This window comes from Mastigoproctus giganteus, chromosome 10, assembly GCF_048544385.1.
Source record: "Mastigoproctus giganteus isolate SK-2022 chromosome 10, ASM4854438v1, whole genome shotgun sequence".
NCBI classification, from domain to species: domain Eukaryota; kingdom Metazoa; phylum Arthropoda; class Arachnida; order Uropygi; family Thelyphonidae; genus Mastigoproctus; species Mastigoproctus giganteus.
Window position 1 is genome coordinate 150,472,319 of NC_143584.1, and position 13,761 is coordinate 150,486,079.

General features: G+C 35.4%; 1 protein-coding gene across 2 annotated transcripts in view; it reads left to right on the forward strand.

The window, feature by feature from the left end:
• The window catches only part of LOC150079373 (26S proteasome non-ATPase regulatory subunit 11-like), a 187,376-nt gene that overhangs the window by 87,674 nt on the left and 85,941 nt on the right, over positions 1-13,761 (forward strand). The gene's annotated exons all lie outside the window — the stretch shown is intronic.

Sequence of the window (13,761 nt, forward strand, 5' to 3'; positions counted from 1 at the left end):
AAAAATTAATTTGCAGTTCATATAACTGTATACTAATAGTGGATAAGAACGTAGAACAACATTCATGTAAAGAAAATATAAAAATTGATTATAGGAAGAAAATTGTTTATCATCAGGTAAGCTGAAACAATTTAGAAGATATGCTTTTGGAAGAGCAAGTAACTTATACAACAAGTGCAAATATCTTTTCAAATAAGATAATACAATAAACAATTCAAGCTTTAATACACAGAGAAATGAAAATTATTGAGCATGTAACAAATTCTAAGAGTATGAGAAATAAGTTTAAGAAACCATGGATGAATAAAGAAATAGAAGGATTAATAGTTAAAAGGGATAAATATTTTAGGCAGTATAGATATTGTCCATCACAGGTAGAACATTATGACAATTATAAAATACTTAGAAATAAACCTGCAGGTATGATTAAAAAAAAACCAAAAAAAAATATCTTATAATCAAATTTTTATGGATAAGCACAACTCAAAAGGAGAAATGGAATATTACAAATAATCTGTTAACTGCAAGGAAGAGATTATCTAAGGGAAGTCAAATTAAAACATTATTAGAATAGATTTCTGATACAAATTAGCATTAGCAGAGGCATTTGATGCAAGAAAGCAAACTTATGCAGCATCAGCCAAAAAAAAAAAAAAAAACCACTTCCACTTCACCCCTCTGTTCATTCAAAATATCTGTCCAGCTGAGCCTTAAACTTATTTAGGCTATCAACTTCCACGACAAGGAATGGAAGTCTGTTCCACCAACCAACCACCCGCTGGCTAAAGGCAAATTTCCGCACGTCTATCCTACCTCTGTCTTTCCTCAATTTGAATTTATGCTCTCTCAGGTGATTATTCTGAGTGAGAGGAAGAATCCCATCAGCATTGAGCATGCTCAAACCATTCAAGGCTTTGTACACCTCTATCAGATCACCTCACTGGTGCCTAGTCTCCAGACACTGTAATTCGCAAAACTTAAGCCTTTCTTCGTAAGAGCAACCCTTTGTTCCATTCACTAATCTTGTTGCCCTTCTCTGTACTCGTTCCAGCAGCTCTACATCCTACTTGAAATGAGGCCTCCAGACCTGTATACAGTACTCTAGGTGTGGCCTGACCATTGCCTTATACAAGGGAATAATCACCTCCTTATCCCTGCTAGAAAAATTCCTATATATCATTGACAATACACCATGAGCTACTCTTGCAGCCCATCTGCACTGCTCAGAGAACTTCATATTTGCCTGCACAACCACCCCCAGGTCCCTTTCATTCTCTACCACTGTCAGTGTAGTACCATAGAGTTGATACGTTGCTCTGGGGTTGCTGTTTCCCGTGTGTAGTACTTTACATTTGTCAATGTTAAACTTGATTTGCCACCTCTCAGCCCATCTGCTCAACCTTTCCAGATCCTGTTGCAGCAACATAGTGTCAGTAGTGTCCTTGACAACCCTGCCAACCTTTGTATCGTCTGCAAACTTGGACATTAAGCTTGATATACCATCATCAATATCACTTATAAATACAGAGAACAATAAAGGACCCAATACTGAGCCCTGAGGGACTCCACTAATAACATTAGTCCACGACGAGCAGTGTCCATTGATTACCACTCTCTGTCTTCTCCCCCTCAGCCACCCCTTTATCCACAGCAGCAGTTTGCGTCCAATGCCACACTGCTCCAATTTGTGCAGCAGTCTTCCATGTGCAACAGTATCAAAAGCCTTTCTAAGATCCAAGTATATAATATCAAAGTTATTCCCTGCATCCAGTTCCTTTGTGACTGCATCATAGTATCCAATCAAATTGGTCAGGCAAGACTTCCCCTTAACAAAACCATGCTGTGTCCGAGCTATAGCTGAAGTCTTGTCTAAATGATCCTGCAGTGCTTCTTTAACTAGTGGCTCCATTAATTTTCCTGGAACAGAAGTTAAACTCACAGGTCTATAATTACTTGTGTCAGCCTTTGATCCTCCTTTGTGAATTGGGGTGACATTTGCACATCTCCAGTCTGTGGGTACTTTCTCTGAGTCTAAGGAAGCTCTCATAATTATGGCTAAGGGCTTGCTTACTTCCTTTGCTGCCTCCTTTAATATAACTGGATAGATCCCATCCACCCCGGGTGCCTTTCTTGTGTTTATCTTCAGCAATTTCTACTCCACTTTACTCTCAGTTATTACAAGATTCTCTAGCTTACTGCTAGAGTTGAATACACCTCTCGCTTTTCCCTCGCTAAATAACTCCTCATGTGTGAATGTCGATGCAAAATATTCATTTAGTTTGTTAGCTACCTGAGCAGGATCATCAACAGTTGACTCATCGATATCAAGTGGACCAATCTGATTCATCCCCTTCTTTCTAGAGTTTACATAAGTAAAGAACTCTTTGCTGTTTTTCTTTGCATCCTTTGCCAAAGATTTCTCGTAATCTGCCTTTGCCTGCCTAACCTCCTTTGTAACTTGGTTACAGATCAACTTGTATCTATCATAGGCTTCTGTGTCATGTGTTAATTTGTATGTATCCCATGCATGTTTCTTCTCTGCCATATGCCTCATCAGTTCATCTGACATCCATTTAGGCCTAAACCTTGAACAATATTTCTGAGTTGGTATGTATAGCCTAGTAGCTTCCAAGATAAGTTCTTTGAATGCTTCCCATTTTGCATTTGCTGTTGGTAACATCATCAGTTGGTCCCACTGTATAGAATTTAAATACTGTCTCAGTCCATCGTAGTCGCCTTTACGAAAGCAATAACCCTTCCCTTTACCCCTAATGGTAGTTACCTCTTTGAGTAAATCCCACTTTAGCACACTGTGATAACTGCCACCTAGTGGTTCATTTATCTGCAGATTCTTAATGCATGAAGAATCACTGCTGATAATCAAATCAAGAGTATTCTTCCCTCTAGTTGCCTCCTGAACATGCTGATGTAGAAAACAATCATCCAATAAATCCACATACAAATACATAATATGAGGCTACAAATAAGTTTGCCAAGACTGTTTTAAATATGAATAGGTTTTCATAATCATTATTCCCAAAATTTTTTAAAACAACGAGATAATCTTCCTCAAATTGTGAATTCTTATATAGTTTTAACTAGATTATACACTGAGATTCTTAGGATTATTGAACAGTTAAAGAACAAGAAATCTTAAAGTGCAGTACTCACCTTGAGTATAATCTGCAATAGTTTTATGAAAAGACTGATGGCTAAATATAAGGTGGAATGGTTAAGTTAATGCATTAAGGTGGGATGACATTTAATTTAACGGAATTTTAAAATAAGCGCAAGGAAGCAGAAGTGCACTACTCCGTCCCTGGTTGTCATAAAGTAGAAAGTAGTTAATATTTAGTCTTTAATAATATAAAGTGATAATAGACTAAATATAAAGTTTTTATATTTAGTCTATTATCACGGTACTATAAGAATTCTATAACTTTATACTTGTCAGAACAAGAAACCTTATGGATTGGATTGATTACAGTAACAGAAGTTAAAAGGAATAAGGAACAGTTTGCTGTACTCTTAATGGAGCTTTTAGCATGGATGTTAGAAACAGGGTGTTATCCAACTAATTTACTTTCATTTAAGGTAATTCCAATATATATAAAAAGGGATCACCAGATGATTATTATAATTACACTGAAATTTTGGATCATACCTTGTTACAGGCATAAAAGTAAGTTTACTTTATAGATTTTGGGGTTCAATTTCTATAAAGTTATAGAAATAGTGCTTAAAATGGCAGATTGGCTCTTGTTTACAAAAAAAGTAGTTTTTTATATTTATACAAGGTATTTTTTATTTATATGGCCGTAAGATGTAGCTACAAACGTACCTGTATCAAACACAGGACCTTTTCGCCTTTTGCTTGTATTCAGCTTTGAGAGCATCCCTTTTCACCATCCAACAATAATTGGCTAACATGGTGGCACTCCATTTGCTTTTGTATCTTTGTTCCATCGCTGCAATCTCTTGTTGGAAGCGCTCACTATGTTTGTCTTTTGTATCTTTGTTCCATCGCTGCATTGTCTTGATGGAAGCACTTACCATGTTCGTCTCTGACGGCACAACAGTTTGGTGGAAAGAAATCTGGGTGTGTGTGCAAGAAATACATCTTCAATGACATGCTGCACCCAGTTGTTTTTTTTTTTGTAAGAAGTAATGGGATCTTCCACAAGCTGCCTGTAGTTACTGGCTTTAACATTTCCTAGAAACCAGTCGAAACAATTCAGAAGGCTTTCCACACTGATTTCTTGATATCACTAAGGACACATTCGAACTGTTCTTCTCTTGCAAGTATGTGAATGCAGGACCGTTCACTTCAAAAGCCTTAACGAAATGATTTATTAGCCCCAGTTTGATGTGGAGTGGCGAAAGTAAAACTTAGCTGGATCTATCAGAGGTTTAAATGCTACGTTCTTCATCCCAAGTGTTAATGATTTTCATCGAGACCAACTCCTCTTCTCGTAGTGCATATCCTTGGCACGACTATCCCACGCATAGAGAAAGCAACAATATTTAGTGTAACCCTTTTGTAGTCCTAATAAAATGGCGATTACCTTTAATCACCACATATCTGCCACCCGTACTTCTGATAGTGTACACTTAAGAGGATGTTCTCTGTTTGTGTTTCTTTTTTGTTAACAGTATATGTAAAGGGTATTGAAGGCAGCATATTTCCATTGTGTAATAACACAGCCTTAAGGCTAACCTTAGAAGCATCTATAAATAGTTGTCATTCTTCGGGAACATACCTCATGTTTGTTGCTGCCCTTAGACCAATATCCTTACAAACAGTGAGTTCCTTCTGTTTGATAGAATTTATTATAGTCTTTATTTTGAGTACAAAATGTCATTTTCATGGAATTATCTGGCAGATTCCACTGTTGTAGCCTCGAGAACAAAAGCTCTGCCTTATTCATCGGCAGTTCAAGATCCCTGATGAGGTCGTTAAGCTCACTTTCTGTGATCTTATGTGGTTCAGAAGGATAAAGGTTTGGACAAAATGGTGGATCGCTTGATGTAAACAGCTGCTGTACTTCTTGTATATCAAGTGGATGTTCATCAGTCTTCATCTTCATTAGAGTGTATAGAAAAACAGTTGGGTGGTTCAGGAATAGGTAGTACTTCACCGTGAGGCACGGGACGAATTGCAAATGATATATTTGGCTACGTCACTATCCATTTTTCTTTGTTGTCATCCCTTTTCTAATAGGAGGCACCATACAGAAGTAACAGTCTGTGATGTGATTTGTTGGCTCACTCCATATCATGGGCACTGCAAAAGGCATAAAATGTCCCTTTCGATTCACCCATGTGTTGAGCCCGGTTCTTGTTCTGGTTGCCTACTCTACACCCAAAGTACAAAAATAAGCCTTTTTTATGGCTGAAGTTATGGGATGCTTTCTTGAAGGTTATTAGAGCTGGAAAAGGAATTAGAAAATGTGAATTGGAATATCATCGGTTTGGCTGAAACAAGAAGAAGAAATGAGTCACTTATAAGTCTATCAAGTGGAAATCTGCTGTACACCAATGGAAACAGTGAAAGGAGTGAAGGTGGAGTTGGGTTTCTGGTCCATAAAGATTTAAAAAACAACATTTTGGAATTCAAAAGTACATCACCAAGGGTGTCAAGACTAATACTCAAGATTTCTAAGAGGTACAAGCTAAAGATTATAATGATTTATGCACCAACATCGAGCCATGATGATGAAGAGGTTGAAGAAATGTACACTGAAATTGAGAGTCTTCTAGATGAGCAGAAAACCCACTACACTATTATTATGGGGGACTTCAATGCTAAGGTTGGAAAAAGGCAAAACAGCGCAGAAAGAGGAACTATAGGAAATTTTGGAATTGGTGAAAGAAATAAAAGAGGTGAAAGACTTGTGGAATTTGCAGAATCTCAAGGACTGTCAGTAATGAACACTTTTTTCAAGAAAAGGATGAACAGAAAGTGGACATGGAAGAGTCCAAATGGATTAACAACTAATGAAATCGACTTCATCCTCACTAACAGAAGATATATTGTGAATGATGTTACCGTCCTGAATAAGGTAAATGTTGGAAGTGATCACAGAATGGTAAGATGTACACTTGATATAGATGTAGGAAAGGAAAGGAAAAAACTGACTCGAGTAAATAATACAAAGGTCTTTGAAATAACAGAGGAGGAGAAAAAGCAGTATGTACTGGAACTTAAGAACAAGTTTGAGCTTCTGCAGACTGCTCAGGACCAAGATATCGACGAGGAATATTACAACTTTCTGAAAGTGATAAAGCCCAAGAAACCTATAGGGAAACAGAAATCCAAAGAAGAAAAAATTAGTCAAGAAACACTTGTCATGATGAACCAAAGACGACAAATGAAGAGCAAGAAAAACACTGACAGGGAGAAAATTGAGTATACTGAGTTATGCAAAGCCATTAGAAAGAGACTCAGAGAGGACATAAGAAGATTTAACACAAGAAAAGTAGAACAAGCATTAAGGGAAAACAAAGGATTTAAATCAGCAGCCATGAGCACTAATACAGAAAGACAAATGATACTGAAACTGAAGAATAGCGATGGTGTACTTATAAACAGCAGAGAAGGCATAATTCAAATAGCAGAAGACTACTATAGAGAATTATACAAGGAGCGAGGGAATGATACCAGCAGTGGGGAACATGGATTGCAAAGTAGCAACACATACGACATACCCGATATTCTTCCTGATGAGGTAGAACATGCATTGAAGAAAATGAAGAATCGGAAAGCCCCGGGGGAAGATGAAGTTACTGTAGAGTTGTTAAAATTGGGAGGAAGAGACATAACACAAAAACTGGCAAGGCTCTTCACAAAGAGCATTAGAAAAGGTGTAATGCCTAAGCAGTGGAATAATGCAGTCATAGTTTTGCTGCATAAGAAAGGAGATAAATCAGAAATTGGAAATTATAGACCAATTAGCTTGTTATCCCATATCTACAAGTTGTTCACAAGGGTCATTACTAACAGATTAGAAAGAATACTTGATGAGAATCAACCGAAAGAGCAAGCTGGCTTTAGGACAGGATTCTCAACTATGGATCACCTTCACGTAATATCACAGCTAATGGAGAAAGCAAATGAATATAAAACACCATTATGCCTGGCATTTGTGGATTATGAAAAGGCATTTGACTCCATACAGCATAAGGCAATGTTTCGGGCACTGGAAAGACAAGGCATAGATACTCCATATATTATGATTTTGAAGAAAATATATGAGAGTGCTACATCCTTTATTAGACTAGACAAAGACAGTAGGAAATTTAAAATCGAGAAAGGAGTTCGACAAGGAGACACAATATCTCCGAAGCTGTTTACTGCTGCCCTTGAGGAAGCTTTCAGAAGATTAGACTGGTCGCAGAAAGGAGTCAATGTGGACGGAGAGTACCTAAACCATTTACGATTTGCAGATGACATTGTGGTCATAAGCCACGATCCCAAAGAATTAGAGGAAAATCTTAATCAGTTATGCACAGTTAGTAAGGATTTTGGACTAAAGATGAATATGGATAAAACAAAAGTAATGATGAACAAGTATGCCACGGAAAGGGAAATAATGATCGAAGGAGCAGTAATTGAAAAGGTGGAGTCATATACTTATCTGGGACAAGTTATTAGCTGTAATAATGATAAATGGCTGGAAGTCAAGAGAAGAATAAATTTTGGATGGATAGCATTCAGGAAATATAGCCACTTACTGAAGAGCAATATTCCAGTTTGTCTGAAACGTAAAATAATGAATCAATGTATACTCCCCACCATGACTTATGGAAGTGAAACTTGGGCACTCACCAAAAGAATGGAAGAGAAGCTAAGAACTACACAGCGAAGAATGGAACGAATTATATTGGGAATCAGACTGTTAGATAAGAAGAGAAACACATGGATTAGGCAGCAAACTCAAGTAAAGGACATTCTTATCAAAACTAAAGAACTAAAATGGTCTTGGGCAGGACACATAGCTCGAAGACATGATGACAGATGGACTAAGAAAATAACAGAATGGTACCCAAGAGGAGCCAGAAGAAAACCTGGAAGACAAAGGCGGAGATGGATAGATGAAATTCATGAGTTTTTGAGTAGTAAATGGATGGCCAGTGCTCAAAACAGAAGGAACTGGAAAGTTGCTGGAGAGGCCTTCATCCTGCAGTGGATTGAAAATGGCTGATGATGATGATTCTTGAAGGTAACGTGACTTCTCAACATATATAACAGAAGTCATTAGCATTAGCATTAGTAGAGGCATTAGATGCAAGAAAGCAAGCTTATGCAGCATCAGCCAAAAAAAAAAAAAAAAACCACTTCACCCCTCTGTTCGTTCAAAATACCTGTCCAGCTGAGCCTTAAACTTATTTAGGCTATCCACCTCCACCACAAGGGATGGAAGTCTGTTCCACCAACCAACCACCCGCTGGCTAAAGGCAAATTTCCGCACGTCTATCCTACATCTGTCTTTCCTCAATTTGAATTTATGCCCTCTCAGGTGATTTTTCTGAGCTAGAGGAAGAATCCCATCAGCATTGAGCATGCTTAAACCATTCAAGGCTTTATACACCTCTATCAGATCACCTCGCTGGTGCCTAGTCTCCAGACACTGTAATTTGCAAAACTTAAGCCTTTCTTCGTAAGAGCACCCCCTTTGTTCCATTCACTAATCTTGTTGCCCTTCTTTGTACTCGTTCCAGCAGCTCTACATCCTTCTTGAAATGAGGCCTCCAGACCTGTATACAGTACTCTAGGTGTGGCCTGACCATTGCCTTGTACAATGGAATAATCACCTCCTTATCCCTGCTGGAAAAATTCCTGTATATCATTGACAATACTCCATGAGCTACTCTTGCAGCCCGTCTGCACTGCTCAGAGAACTTGTGTGAATAGTCATCCGGACTATTCACACAATTACGGGGCATATTAACCTTACACAACAAATACTGCATAAAAAGTTGGAATCTCACAGAGAATAAATCACTCAGTACCTAGCCATATTCGAGGATTACTTCAAGAGTTGAAGATGCATTTGAGATGACAACTTATCACGTGATACAGAGCAAGGTGACAGTTGCCGATCATGTGATAACAGTGTGGGGGTACTGAAACTGCAGTGTCGCATGCATTTTGCCAAGAGCCATAATTGGTAATGTAGAGTAACTCACTAGTATGAGACCCCAACTGTAATTCGAAAACAAGAGCCAATCGACAAATTTTGATGTGATTTTCGTTTTCATAACATTTTACGTGTTGACCAGTGTTATAGATCTATAACAATACAGTGAGTATTAAATAAGAATATAGAAAATTATACCTTTTCTCATATTAGTAAGTACTTTCATCGATATGGATTGCTAAACAATTCTCTATTATATCAGAATTGTAAGAGTACTCATGTAATATTAGAGAATTTAATGGATTCTTTTAACTTATATTTTAATAATAATTTTATAATGATTTAATTAATAGATTTGACAAAAGCTTATAACTTGATATCCTTACATTGCAATGAAAATTACTGAAATATGGTATAAGGGGAAGAATCAATCAGCCATTAGTATGTTATTTAACCAAAAGAAAAATAACAGTTGAAGTAGAAAATATAAAAGGAAAATAATTTAATGTAAAGAGAGGGGTACTTCGGGGCACATATGCAGGGCCAATAATGTTCAATATTTATATAAATGACATTTGATGTAATTAAGAGATCTTTTATAAAAATTTATGCAGATGGTATAATCTTATATACAGTTGGAAAAAACTTAACAAATATGACTTATGATTTAGTAGGATCTTATTCATTTGCAGAGTTGGCTACATGCTAATAAATTAGCACTCAGTTTTCAAAAAACTATTTTTGGTAATTTGACCTCATCAAATTTTAGATAGGCCTCCTTCTATTAAAATACATAATCATGATTGCCTTCATAATCAGAATTTCCAAAATTATAAATGTCAAATTGTGGAAGAAGTTTCAAATCATTGTTACCTTGGGTTATGGATTGACTTTAGTCTTAGTTGGATGATTCATTTAATCAATTTGTATAAAAAAATTAGATTTTGTTTACGTTTAGAACAAAAGTTACTTTATATAGTATGCCTTAGTGGATTCCCAACTTAATTATTTAGTTAACGTATGGGCAAGAGAAAATTTATTTGAAGTAAGGGTGATAACTTAACAGGATTTTGAGACTTATAATGGGAAAAAAATATTTATAATGACTTGAATTAAGAAAAGGCAATTTTTGTTAAAATATAAAATCCTTTATCTAGTTCAGAAACTTAAAAATTAAATTTAATTTTGAAAAATTTGAAAATTATTTTTGATGAATTGAAAATTATTTTTGATGAAATTATGCAAAAATTCCTTTGAATAAGCAAAGGAATTTTTGCATAATTTAAGGAATCCAAAGGCAATTGGCTTGCCCCATCCTAGGGTATTGAATAGATTTGGAGAAAGGCATACAATGAATATAATTAATAATTTGTTGGCTAGTGTTGATTTCAGATTTAGGAGAAGTTATCTTATTTTCAAATTAAAATATTTAATAAGACAATTTAATTCTTAATGATTCAGTAGATTAGAGTTGCTTTATAAATAGTATTCTCTGTTTACAGTGTGGAATGTATAATGTGTAATTTTTTTTTTATTATTATTTATTTTTTTGTTTAATATCAAATATGTTTGGGAAACTGTTTACTATTTATTTATTGAATTAAAACTTGTAGTCAAGAAATTTAATTTTCTTAACAAATTTATTTATTTATTGTGAACAAAATTTTTGATGAATAATTATATTGTATTGTATTATTATTATTTATTTATTTTTTTTGCGAATAAGTTTGCCTACTTGCATCATTATACCATTTTAATACTAATTGGCTGAGAAACTATTTGAATACTGGACTAATTCTAGGTGGTAGATGACTCTCATCAACCGGTGCAATACCATCACTTTGCTTATTGGAGGCTTGAAGTGGTAGAACCCATGTTTAGTCTCTAGAGCTAAGTTCCGGTCAGCCCTTCACCATCTCTTCCATCACGCAGTATGATTGATGACTTTTGAGGTTACGATAAATGTCGTGGTGAGATACATTATTCCTTACATTTCGAGGGTACAGCTCTAAAACGGTGTTCGCAGGCTGGCCGCTAGTTAGTATACCGGACCGAACCTATTCGTAACTCTCTAGGAGGCTTCCAGATCACCTAGTGTATAATCTTGCTATCTCTACTCTGCCAGATAGTGACTGGAGGGAGTCTGAGTAGAGTGTATGCGGAGGGGCATTGTTGAGGCCACGTTACGTCAAGGATCTGGGTATATTCTTACCACATGTACGCCATATCCAAAAATTTCATTACTTCATACAGCTTGTCCCACCCACTTTTTCTTACTATTGAATACACCATGAATTGTCAAACTAATAGAACAAGCTTATCTGCGAAAAGATCTAAACCTCCCAATAACTTCCTAATTCATTTTACAAATATAAGTGGTCTCGATTCTAATCTCAACAATGCCAATTTCCACTTGCAGTCTGCCAAACCCCATGTACTTTTTGTGACAGAATCTCAGTTATCGGTTGATTCAATAATTTGGGCATCATCTCAGATGCCCAAATTATTCGCTGTATGATTCCTTTCGCCGCAAAGGTGGTACTTGTGCATATGTCCGTTCTGATATTCCCTGTCAGAGACTTGGTAATTTGGAATCTCCTCTCTTCGATATTCTCTGGCTTAAAATCTCTCTACCTCATTGCAAATTCATCTGTTGTCTCTGCCTTTCTTCCAACTCCACTAATCACTTGGAGCTCTCTGACTTCCTCTCTTTGCAACTTGCCTTTCTCCAGTCCAACTTTCCTAACAGTGAGGTAATTTTCCTTGGTGATTTTAATGTTCACAACTCCAGCTGGCTTCCGTTTTCTAGTCACACCGACCCAGCTGGTCGAGATGCTGAGGCTTTTGCAATTACTAATGACCTTGCACAGATTGTTCATTTACCTACAAGAATACCTAGATAGTATGAATCAGAGCTGTAATACTCAATATGTTCTACGTTGATAATAATATTAGTAAATTAATAAGAGGAGTTTACCTCAATATAGTACGTGGAACACTTCCGTATGATGCCCTCCAGAAATTAAAACGGAAAAAACGAAAAAATCGACAACTTACCGGTACATTAAAGTAAAATATAAATAATTAAATAATTAAAGTAAAATATAAATAATTAAATAATCAATTTAATAATCAATGTCAAATAATTAAATAATAATTAAATATAATAATAATAATAATTATTAATAGTTAATTATAGTTAATAATAATAATTATAGTAATAATAATAATAATTATAATAATAATTATAATAATAATAATATAATAATAATAATTTAATTTAATAATAATAATTTATAAGTTAATTATAATAATTTAACTATTTTCTTTCCTTACCTTAAGGAAAGAAAATCGTTTTGAATATTTTCGTTAGATTGTTTTAATTGCGTTAATTTGAATTTTAATTGTTTTGAATTGATTTTGAATTGTGTTAAATTGATTATTTAATTATTTATATTTTACTTTAATTATTTAATTATTTATATTTTACTTTAATGTACCGGTAAGTTGTCGATTTTTTTCGTTTTTTTCCGTTTTAATTTCTGGAGGGCATCATACGGAAGTGTTCCACGTACTATATTGAGGTAAACTCCTCTTATTAATTTACTAACTACAAGAATACCTGACAATCCTAATCGTACAGCCAACACGCTTGATCTTTTTATTACAAACAACCCTTCTAAGTACATGGTCGAAGTGAGAGGTCCTTTAGGCACTTCGGGTCACAACTTGGTGATTGTCTCTTCTCCAATGGAGCCTTTATCTCATGGCTATTCCCAACCTCGTGGTTTTTGACATTACAAGAATGCAAATTGGGATGACCTGTGAGATTTCTTTTCTTTTCCTTGGTCAGATTACTGTTTCAAAACTTCTGATGTCAACGTTTGCTCAGATCGTGTCAGTGAAATTATTCTTGCAGGAATGGAATCCTTTTTCCCACACTCCACTTTAAAATCTCGTCCTTTTTCTAAATCTTGGATTTCCAATAATTGTGCTAAGGCTGTTCAAGAGAAGAACGTTGCATATCATAATTGGCTTTTTTCTAATTCTTCAGTTTCATTTTCTGCCTACACCAAAGCTCAACAATTGTAAAGCAGTTATTAATTAGTCCAAACTAGAGTTTGAACAGGCTAAGAGTAGAAAACTTGCTTCTTGCCCTAATGGTAGCCAAGCATTCTAGTCTCTTGCCAAAGCTGTTGGCCACAACTTTTGCCCATTTCTGCTCCCTTTATTGTGCGGCTCTCTTTTTTTGTGAAATCATGGTTTTGCCGCACATAACTTTTTTAAACATATAAAAAAAAAAAAAAAAATTCTAAAAATTGGGCTATGATACATATGTTTTTGTAATTTAATATCATGTTTATTTTAGTTTCAAACAAAATATATGGTAGACCAGAAACTTTAAATAAGGTAGTTAACAGTATTTAATTTTATACAATTGTTGAATTAAAAAATGTCAAAATTGCTAGTTTCATAAATTACATCCAATATCAGTATTTTATTACTTTTTAAGTCACTTGAGCAGTAATATAAATGACACATTTCGGTCACAAAGAACTCTCTCTCTCTCTCTCTCTCTCTCTCTCTCTCTCTCTCTCTCTCTCTCTCTCGCTAATTATAT